Source organism: Chinchilla lanigera, unplaced genomic scaffold (assembly GCF_000276665.1).
Source record: "Chinchilla lanigera isolate Chin_1 unplaced genomic scaffold, ChiLan1.0 scaffold00026, whole genome shotgun sequence".
Taxonomy (NCBI): domain Eukaryota; kingdom Metazoa; phylum Chordata; class Mammalia; order Rodentia; family Chinchillidae; genus Chinchilla; species Chinchilla lanigera.
Genome location: NW_004955427.1, coordinates 4,498,762 through 4,509,151, shown reverse-complemented (window position 1 = coordinate 4,509,151; position 10,390 = coordinate 4,498,762). Strand labels below are relative to the sequence as shown.

The 10,390-nt window shown below is 36.8% G+C and overlaps 1 pseudogene; it reads left to right on the top strand.

Moving 5' to 3' along the window:
* LOC102015870 overlaps nt 1-7,318 on the top strand; it is a 74,925-nt pseudogene extending 67,607 nt beyond the window's left edge.
* Nucleotides 7,319-10,390: the final 3,072 nt, after the last annotated feature.

Here is a 10,390-nt window from a genome sequence, read left to right as displayed (position 1 = left end):
TGAGTTCGAGACCAGCCTGGGCTACAAAGTGAGCTCAAGGCCAGCCTGAACTGCATAGTGAGACCCTGTCTCAAAAAGACAAAAAAAAAGAAAAGAAAAAAAAAGAAAAGAAAAGAAAAGAAAAGAAAGGAAAATCAAGAGCTGCAGGACAACAGAGACTTTCCCAGTGTCTCCCTTGGGAAAGAGCATCCACATGGGAAAATAGCATCTATGATTTTAAAAAGCACAGGTGCTTAAGTGGAGGATTATACACAGATTGTGTAAAGTCTGCTAGCTGATCAGTCTACATACCAAACCAAAGAGATATTTGGTAGTAAAACAAGAGTAAACATAGCAAAAAAATTGTAAATCATCTTCTGAATAGAATGATTTAACTTCCCATGGGAAAGCCTTAGCAAAAATAAGTTTCACATTTCTAGGCATTGATGATCCATAGACAGACAGAGGGGTAGATAGATATAGATAGGTCTATGTTCTTATACAAGATGCCATCCTACAAACTATATATTACTTGACACACAAAGAACTTAGAAAAAGATATTGTCAAGACACAAACAAATCTCTGTAGCCAGTCTCAGACATCACTCAGATATCGGGGCTGTGAGAGAACATCTAAGATCATGTTGCTTCATTACAGGTTAATTAATAGGTTAAGTCTCCAAAAATGCTGACAAGATGCAAAAAAAGATGGAGAACTCCAACCGAGATAGAAACTAAGAATTATATTGAAAAATTTACCTGTAGAATTTAGTAATGCCTTTGATGTTGCTATGAACTCAATGTGGTCTCCACTTCTAAAGTCATCTGTTGAATCACAACAATCGCAGCAGTGATGTTAAAAGGTGGAGTTTTGTGAAATAATTAGGCCGTGAATGCTCAACCTCCTATCCCGGCCGGCGGGTACAGTCAACGAGGACCCTAGAGAGGGAGCGGGGATTATAAAAGGACAAGAGACCCAAAGAATGGAGACAAGACAGGATTCTGATCAAGTCTCATTTTTTAGCTGGAAGTGCCAGTAGATATAGAGGGCATCGAGAAATGCGGAAGTTCTTAAGGCGGGAGTAACTAAGCAACCAGACAAAGGCTCGAGTAACTAAGCAACAGTGGGCAGTCCAAGTTATAGAGGCGGGAGTAGCTAGGCAAAGGTGGCCACTCCCAATGCGGAAGGGCGCGCGACTTCGGGGAAATAGACAGGGCATGAAGAAAGAGAAACTTATCTCATAAGACAGAAACTTAACTCCTAAGATGGCTGCTGATGCAACGTGACACAGTGGTCAGTTATAGGTCCCCCACAACCTCCTAAAGTGGACCTTGGAAAATTGGCCCTGGAAAAGAGTCCCCCGAGAGTTCTCTTCGTGGGTGAGGACACAACAAGAAGACAATGTTTACCTGTGAAGAAGGGACCTTTTCCAGACACTGCAAGTGCCTTGATCTTAGATCTACCAGCCTCCAATACTGTGAGACATAAACCTCTGTTACTTAAATATTACATAGTTTAAGTTCTTTTATGGTGTCCTACACAGATGTAGACATATAAATTTATAAACTTCACACTGTAAAGAAGAAAAGAACCACTGAACATGAAGATCAATAATGGAAAAAGAAATGCAAGGAGAAAAAAAGCACCAAGTGAAAAAATACAACTGAGCATCCAAAAGGGATGGAAAGCAGTCTAAAATGCTGACAGTTAAACTCTCAAAGAAAATGAGAACAAGAATAAAGCAAAAATAAATATTTGAAGACATTAGGGCTCAAACTACAAATCCCATAAATTTAGTAAATAGCAAGTGGAAAATACAAAACACACACAGCTATGGACCTAGTTCAGTACCTGATTTTCAAATTGCAGGAAGACAAAAATTAAAAAGCCACCACAGAATGAAATAAGATTTAGAGCAGAATTCTTGATGCAACGATAAGAAACATAGCTGAGCTATCTGTAAAATCCCTACACATGGGAATACTATAGAATGGCATTTTACAGTAGTAAAAGAAAATATGCCTAACTGGAATTTTGCGCCATGTCAAAACTAGTTTTGGAACATAAGGAAAAATAATACCTTCGAAAACGACTTTTGAAACAGTAAAGAGAAGAGTGAGGAGACAACTTCCCTTAACAAAACATCTTAAGTAAAAAATATTGCAAAAGCAAAACCTCAACATTGCCCTAATGGTATCTAATATTATTTAATCATTACTGTAGCAAATTTCCAGGAATCTAACCACATGAAACAGTACAAATTTATGTTACGTTTCAGGACTTGGGAAGTCCAAAATGGGTCTCACTAAAAATAAATTAAGCACTGGTAAATGTGTATTTCTCCTGAAGACCAGAGGAAGAGCCCATTCCCTCACCTTTCCTAATTGCTAGAGATTCCCCATGTTCCCAGCCCTGTGGCTTTGTTTAATTTTGCAAAGCAGCAGTGTGTGATAGAGACTTTTATTTTATCGCTGTATTTCTCATGCTTTTGTCCTTCACACCTACAGACTTTTGATTGTTCCCAGGAAAATAGCCAAAGGTGATATTCTTATCTCAATACAGGGGCAAGCTTACAATTTATCTGCAAAGTTAATCCTTGCTTGCCACGTAACATAACATATTCAAAGATTTGGAGCATTAAGATTCAAACATGTCTTGGGGGGATATTATTCCACTACCGCAGTTCCCCCTTGTAGTATCAAAAGATTCACATCATCCCACAGGCCAATGCGTTAATCACATCCCAAGGTCACCAAAACTCTTTACCTATTCATGCTTCAACTCAAATTCAAAATCTCTCATCAGTATCAGCACAGCATGCCCTAGATCGCACCACTAAATTCAACGAAATTATGTATAGATAGATGTGAGTGTAATTCATCCAGGAGTAAAATTTCTCCTCATCTGTAAATCTATAAAACTAGTAAACAAGTTACCTGCTCCACCTTCTACAAAAATAAATAAATAGAACAAACAAAACAGCAACAAAAAATAGACATCAGCACAGTAAAGGGTGAACTGGTATAGAGATTCCCAATTTTAATAGGAGGAGGAAGACAAGGGAAAACAAAAGAAAATAAGGAATCCTCATTGCAAATTAATTTCAACATGCATGTGGGAAGCACGATTGAGATTTGAAGCTCTAGTGACCCTTGCCCCAGGAAGTCCCAGCAGGGAAGTCTGGGGCTCGTGCCTCCTAGCTGATGCCCCAGGCTGGGTGGAATCCCACGGTGATCTTCCGCAGGGTGGTGATTTTAGGCATGGTGTCTGTCACTACACTATCCCCAAGTGGAGATTCTGGGGATGAACTGTTGTTTTTAGCCATTTCTGTAATTTATTCTGAACAACAAAACTGCAGATTTGGAATAAACTGTGGCTTAGGGCACCCTGTATTGTTGAAACAGCAATAGCATACCAACAAAAGAATAATGGTAAAGCTACCATAGGCCAAAGGCTCAGCAAAAATGAGCATGCGTCTTCGAGTTTCTGGGTGAACAAGGACAAAGTCAGAGTATGCAGACTGCAGGAGCAATTAAACCTTCCAAGCACAGGTGTTGTCATATGTCAGTAAGCACCAAGAAGCTTCAGAGAATGATTACTTCACCAAAAAGACAGAATAAGTTGCCAGACTGGACCACATAACAAATGATGACTGGAAACTCTGAGGCAGATAATTCACAATAGTTTGAGGAAGCTCAAGGCACTTCGAGAGAACCAGTAATTCATATTCCAAGAAATATTTAACAGAAAGATGAAGATGATTTCAAGAAATGAAACAGAAACATTTCAACTGAAAATGCACCATGAAAAATTAAAAATGTGATAGGATGAGCAGCAGAATAGATCAAAGAAAGGAAAAAGAGTGAGCTGCAAGACAGTCTATTCTAAAACATATTTAGAGGAAAAAATGGGAAAAAGAATGAAGAATGGAAAAAGCTTATGGGAACTTTGAGACAAAGGGGGAACATTCAAGTTTATTGGATTTCAAGAAGGACATGAGATTGCCAAAGGGGTAGAGATCTTATTCAAAGGGATAATAACACACCATTTTCCAAATATATAAAATGATACAAATATCTAGATACAAGAAGGCCAAAGATCACCAGTCATGTTCAATTTAATCAAGTCTACACCACAATATAGTATTATCCAACTCACACAGAGCAATCTCAAAGCAGCATGAGCAAGAAAAAAATATCATATAAGAGATTTCCGAGTCACCTGACAGCAAAATTCTTATTAGAAATTTTAGAGGCCGTGAGAGAGGGGTACGACATTTCCACAGAACTGAAGGAGCAAAAATAAGCTGTCAACTAATACTGTGCCTAGAAAAACCATTCTTTAGATATAAGAAAGAAAAAAGACATTTCCAGACAAAGAAGACTAGAGAAAATATCACTTCAAGCTTGTCACACAAGAACTAATACAGAAAGCTTTTTAAACTGAAAAACATGGCAGTTAAAAAGTCAAAGGAAAATGCAACGATGAAGAGAAACTCGAAACTGTCATGTTTTGTATTCGTATCTATAGGTGAAGACCCAAAACAAGTCAACATGGTTATCATTACATCTATATGCTAAGGACAGAAGAGAAAGTGATACAACAGAACATCAAAAATTCAAACTGTGAAAAGAAATAAAATGCAATTGTAAAGTTTTTTAATAGTATTTTAACCTAGTTGTTTTTTTCTTTTCCTGTTCTTATAATGATTAGGTTCTATACTTGCAATACAGCTTTCTATAATCGAAAGATTTTTTTAACTACTATGATAGAAAAGCTGTATAATAAACATACAAAAATAGTAATCAAGGAATCAAAACACACTACTTGAGAAAATAGTTTCAATAACAAAAAAGCCACAATAGAGTGAAAAGAAAGAACCATAATAAACTAGAAAGCAAGTATCACAGTGCTATTAGAAATTACCTGACCCGTCAGCAATAGTCAATGTAAATGCATTAATTTCTCCTATTAAAAAACAAAGAGTGATTTAACAAATAAAATGCATTCACAAACTATATATTGCTGATAAGAATTCATTGCACCTCTAAGGATGTGTATAGGCACTGGGGATTTAGCTCAGCAGCACAGTGCCTGCTTGACAAGCACAAGGTCATGAGTTCGATATCCAGTACTGGGAAAAAAAAAAAAAGGAAGAATATGTATAGACTGAATATGAATAGTCAGAATATGATAGTACATGAAAATAAAATCTAAAAGAAAACAGGAAAGATTTATTTGGAATAGATGAAATAGATTTCAAATCAAAAGCAGTAAAAACAAAGAAGTTTATTGTATGCTGATAAAGAAAGAAATGAATTCAGAAAAAGGAACAATTTTTTCTAAATATATATGTACTAGGTATAAGAACACTCTAATATACAAAGCAAATACTAAGCATCTAAGGAGAAAAGTATATTCTACAATAGTAGGATATTTTAACAGTTTTTTTCAGCAACTGATAGATCACCTAAGCAAAAAAATCAAGAATGAATCACAAGCATTAAACTGCACCATAGATAAACTGGAATTAATAAACATTTGCAGAAAATTCTATACAAAATTTGCAAAAGATTTTTCGATAGCACATTGAACACTCTACAGAAAAGAATCTACATAGAGTCTATAACAGATAAACATATTATTAATGTTGGAAGTGACTAAGGTAGGCTATAAAACAAGTTTCAAGAAAATTTTAAAATTTTTAAGTCATGTAAATACAGGTTTGACCACAACACAACTAAAACTGAAGTGAATAACTAGAAAAACTACTTTGGAAACTACAATGATGTTCAAACTAAGCAATTTATTTCTGGAAAATCAGTTGATCAAAGAAGATATTAATGAGAAGTTTTTCTTGAATGAAATAGAAATTTAACAACTTAAACTCTAAAGGATTTTTCAAAAGCAGTACCAAGAAGGAAGTTTACAGCAATCAACACCTGCATCATAAAAGCATAAGGCTCTGAAATAAACAACTTATTGTTGCATCTCAAGAAACTAATGCAAGAAGAAAAACAAACAAGCCACCTATTAGTGGGAGAAAAGACATCATAAAAATTAGAACAAAAGTAAGTGAAAGAGAGACTGCAATACAAACAAATGTTTAAGGGCTCACACAGTGAATTTTTCAAATAGATAAACAAAAAGACTAAAAACAACAACAAAGACAAGCCTCTAATTCAGAATAAGTGACAAAAAGTTCTTATAACTGACACCATAAACCTGAAATTTAGAAAACTCAGACAAATCCTTGAAAACACAAACCTTACAAAGGCTGACTCATGGAGAAGTATAAAGCCTAAACAGACGAATGACTACCATGTTGAAATAAGCAATAGAAATTCACCAAACCAAGGAAAATACACATGGTTTCACTGCTGATTTCTACTAGTTCTTTGCATAAGAACTAATATTAACTTTTCTAAAATATTCCCCAAAATTTAATAGCAGGGAATTGTCCCAAGTGAATTCCAGAATGCCAATATTACTTTCTCAAACCAGAAAAGAATACAACACATTTAGAAAGCAATGCAATATCATTGGTGATCATAGTTGCAAAGATCATCTATAAAATGATAAACAGTATCCACCAGCACAATAAATAGATTGTTCTCCTCGATCATGTAGAGCTACTCACAACAGCAGAAGGCTGGAAAATAATTATTGGTGTTGATGAATTGGTGGACAAGTAAAAAATATGGAAAGCTCATGAAATGTACCAATGGGTCCTGAATTATATTTAATAAGAATAAAGAGTTCTGGCTTTCTGGCTTTCGGATAGGACAAGACTAAGGTGCAACTTTCTGAGGTCATCCCAAACCCGAGTTCATCCAACACCAGCCGCCTCCACCATACTGCCCAAGTTCAACCCCACGGAGATCAATGTTGTATACCTGAGGTGCACCAAAGTCAGCTCCACATCTACCCTGGCCCCCAAGATCGGTCCCTTGAGTCTGTCTCCAAAAGAAAGTGTGTGATGACATTGCCAACGCAACTAACTGGTGACCGGAAGGGTCTGAGGATTACGGTGACACCGACCATCCATGACAGACAGGCTCAGATCAAGGTGGTGCCTTCTGCCTCTGCCCTGATCATCAAAGCCCTCAAGGAGTGGCCAAGAGACAGAAGCAGAAACATGTTAAAAACAGTGGAAGTATTACTTTTGGTGAGATTGTCAATATTGCCCAACAGATGTGGTGCTGGTCTTTAGCCAGAGAACTTTCTGGAACCATTAGGGAAATCCTGGGGACTGCCCAGTCCGTGGGCTGCAATGTGGACAGCCAGCCCCCTCATGACATTATCAACAGTGGTGTTGTGGAGTTCCCAGCTAGCTAAGAAACATGAAATACTTCACTAAAAAGATGATCTGACAAAAAAATAGAATAAGGAGTTCTGTTGTCTTACTCCATAGCAGAATTGTTATATATAATTATAATATACTGTATAGTATACAAGGCTAGAAGAAAATGAATTTGAATGTTTTCCCAGAAAAAATAAATGCCTGTGAAGAGAGATAGGCTCACCCAGGTTTGAAAATTACACAATGCATACATCTATTCAAACACTTTATGGCATCTCAAAAATACACACAATATTATAAGTTTTATTTATCATTTAAACACTATAATTAGGTATAGTATTATTTAGGTATATTATAGGTCTTTCATGTGTGGACTTATCCCATTAGAGAAAAGTTTCTTACACTGATCTTTCCTGTTTCGCCCCGTTTTTATCTCTGGCTTCTGCTCAGATTTCTGAGAAGACTTGTCACTTGCCTAGTATCTCCTCAGTGTCCTCTGCATGACTGAATACCCTGACCTTTTAATTCTTCTTAAGCATTTAAAATGATTTCCCCCACCCCATCTCTTGGCTTTCTTTCCAAAGTGCTGCATGCTGGCAATAAATTAATTTTGGCATGCTTTTCAACTATTAAACTGAGACTTTCCTGAATTATCACATCTTGTTTTCTGGCCTAATATTTCTTCCTAACATGCTTCTCCTTTCTTCTGTTTTACTACCAGCAGCAGGAGGAAAGCAGGCTATACTCTGGTTAGTGGAGTTGATTTCAAAGAAAGCTGTTGATCTCTAACACAAAAACATAGGCTACTCTGACCTGGGGGCAAGGTCTAGGAATCAAAGCTATGATTTTCCAGAAGCAATTAGTGAAGAGAAACCTCAAAAATATTAAGTGTTTTTTTCTCTCCAATGCTCTTATGTAAGTGTTATCTGACTTTTCCAAAACACATGCCTCCAACCACAACTGGTTTATAAATACAATGAAAGATCCAAGAAATATAGTGCTAAGTACATAAAAATAAGTTCCTTTATCTCCTAAGGATTTCCAATCAAGAGTAACAAACACCAGTATGAGTAAAAGCTAGTTGGAAATGGGGAGAGAAGAACACATTATTTAACTCTTTAACATTATTGAAAATTATCCTAACATATATTTATCGGGAATACACAGTTCTGATAGCTGAGTACCCAGTGTCACCTTAAATGCCTGGTAAAACAAGTATTGTAAACCTTAGATCTTTGGTATTCTTTGACTGGTCACTGTAATTATCTCATCAGCCACTTCCAAGTTGGCTTTGTGGTCCTGTGTACTTTTCCCTAATTAGTTTTTCTTCATGTTTTGTGCTTTCTTTAATCTAGTAATACACTGCAAATTTCGACAAACTCTAATGACATTCATCAAAGTGTTAAGGGCTTGATTTTCTCATTAGTAACCTTTCATGTTTTTCTGTTTTTATTGATATATGCTTGAAATACTCTTTTCAACAGTCATTAACCAGAATTTCTATTTTGTTGATAAGAGTGTTGCCTTAGATGTTCTATTTTTCTATAATAAAGTATGAAAATCATTAGATCACTTCTGATATTACACAGATTAAAAAAGCAGATATAAAATTCCTTTATTTTGAAAATGCTGTGTTACAATAGAATATGGTCTGGTAAACCCTATGATCTGAACTATTTTTATTCAGATTTATTATCAACTTTTAATGACAGGCAAAAGCTTGACCCTTAATGCTTATGCTTAGTAATTAGGCAAGTAGTCAGTCTAAGGGGGTAAACTTGTTTTAAAACAGAAAATGTTGAGGAATGAGAAAGTCAAGGGAGAAGAGAGTGCTTGGAGTCATTTCTGAAAATTTCTGACTGGAATAGATACACTCACAGTTGCTACAGCCCACATTCACGCAGGACACAATGCCTTTAGAGCATGACTAGATCTCAAGATTTTCCTTCTTCACACATTTTCAGAAAGCGGGTGTGTTAGTTGCTTATCTCTAGTAGTGGAGACAAAATACCTGACGCCCAATATTAAAGAAGGAAAGGTTTATTTAGCTCACAGTGTGTGGAGGTTTCGGTCCAAAATCAGCTGGCTCCAAGGCAGGGTGGCAGGGCACAGGGGCAACACCAAGGTGGCACCAGACAGCAAAAGCAACAAGAGCAAAAAGGGCAGGCAAGCCTCTTTTCCTCCTTTACATTGTACGCAGGCTCCCTGCCCACACCACTTCTGGGCCCTCCTGTCTCACAGGCTCAGGGTGTTACAAAGTGAGGGCCCTGGGCCCTGCCGAGTCACTTAGTTAATCTTCTCAACTTCTCAAGTTGACACAGTGTGTCAACCATAACAGAGGACCAGGTGGACAGTTCTCAAAGCTTCATCCCCCCAATTTTATTCTTGAAACCAAATAACTATACTTTATCATATATCCACTCCCAAGATGCAGGCGGCAATGACATCAGCAGTAAGAGTGAGGGGTGACAGAATAAGGAACCACTCCAACTAATTCATGATTCAAGAGTTCCAGGGTGCAGGGACCTTCAAAGCAAAGCCTGGGAATGTTCCAAGCCAGTGAAAAGATTCGATTATCCTGATGTCACCCAGCGTTAGAGATGGTCACAGGACTCGGTTGTCTATTTTGTCTCAGTTTTCAGAACATAATATTAGCATGTTTATTAGAAAGCACAATCAAAAAAAAAAAAGGAAAGCAAAATCAGAATTTCCTCAGAAGCATTACTATCAAGTAATCATATATAATTATTTTTCAAATTTAATTATTTTCTAATTCTTGGTTGAATCTTTACATCTTGTATGAGGAAATCCAAGCACCTCATGAACATAGTGAAGCTTAAAGGTTGAAGCTAAAGGAAGTGAAGCATAGTGAAGGAAGTTTAGCATAGTGAAGCTAAAGGAAGCCGCTTCTTGAAACATTATGCCCATTCCCATAAAAGCGCTTTTCCAAACATTCATTAGCATTGGTGAATAAGAACAGAACCCCACGCAAATCAGAGTAATTGAAGGACCATGTCAGCTGTAGAGTCCACACAGGGAGGGCTCAGGACTCGTTCAGCATTTTCTTTTGCCTCATATCTACTTCTTTTTTTGCTCCTTCAAAATAT